The sequence below is a fragment of the Penaeus monodon genome, chromosome 19, assembly GCF_015228065.2.
Source record: "Penaeus monodon isolate SGIC_2016 chromosome 19, NSTDA_Pmon_1, whole genome shotgun sequence".
Taxonomy (NCBI): domain Eukaryota; kingdom Metazoa; phylum Arthropoda; class Malacostraca; order Decapoda; family Penaeidae; genus Penaeus; species Penaeus monodon.
In genome coordinates, this window is record NC_051404.1 from 7668018 (window position 1) to 7669231 (window position 1214).

The following is a 1214-nucleotide window of genomic DNA, read 5'->3' on the forward strand; positions in this document are numbered from 1 at the left end:
CACTATATGACTATGACATTCAAACTCATTCAAGAATTTTAAGTCTAGTTTATCCCTATAGAAATATCTAATGCACACAATTTCATAATAAAAAATGCATCACAAAGAATTAAGTTTTAAATAATCTAAAGCATAAATAGTAGGAAGCAACGCCTCACTGCCTGACAACACTCGGTTAATTATGGGATTTAGTGAGGGCTACATATCTGGCAAGTAGAAAATGTTAAGCAATAGAGAAATTACAATACACTATTACGAACAATCATTCACCAATGCAAATCAATCACCAGGCCATCCTGAAACCATGTATCAAGTGAATGCTAGCAAATATCAAATAAAAATAGAAGGATTGGGGCAAAATGTCAGAACTAAAATTTGTCATATTCAACAGCTATTTTTCATGAATGTATTTGTGATTCTGTGAAACAATACCAAAAGAACAGACAAAATATTATGAGGAAAAATGTTATTGGAAGAGCATCATCATCATCTCACATAATGAATGGAATTTGTAGAAAATTTTACCATACTGTTAGTAGATTTTTCTTGCATCATCCTGCATACTAAATTACATGAATTATTGGGTTAGATATTTCTGGAATCAATTAAATTAATTGTGCAAATTACAGGCTTAATGAATCTACAGGTAATAAAGATTTGCCCATTACTTTTATCCTAGATCAATAAACAATGACCCCTTCATAATGACTAATAAACAATGACTCCTTCATAGTGACAGCAATAAACAAGGAGTCTGGAAAGAATGTTGTTGATTCAATAATTACTCAGTCAAAAATCTGGCCATACATAAGACTGATTTGCAGTGAATAGCAAAAAAAGATGTATTTAAGACAAGACATGCATGATCAAGAATATTAATTTGTGATTGAAATTCCTACAGCTGTATGCCACCCTCACCCCCTATCAAAAGGCATATGTCACACACCTCCAGACTATAGCAATAGTATTATACATGAATATGTAGTAAACCTCATGACTTTCAAAGAATATTTCCATGCTGTACATCAATTTCTGGTTAAAGGATAAAAGTTACATAATTGCATTTAATTGGATAATTGCATTGTTATTTCTAGTATACATCCCTGATTTGTATTACATCCAACATTGTTGCTCAATTTGTAACACATTATAGAGTAACACTGGAAACTAAAATTAATTATATATAAAATGCAAGGACAGACATTATATTTAAC

The 1214-nt window shown here is 30.9% G+C and overlaps 1 protein-coding gene across 1 annotated transcript in view; it reads right to left on the reverse strand.

Moving 5' to 3' along the window:
* Positions 1–1214, reverse strand: part of LOC119585448 — a 6606-nt gene that overhangs the window by 1174 nt on the left and 4218 nt on the right. The window lies entirely within an intron of this gene.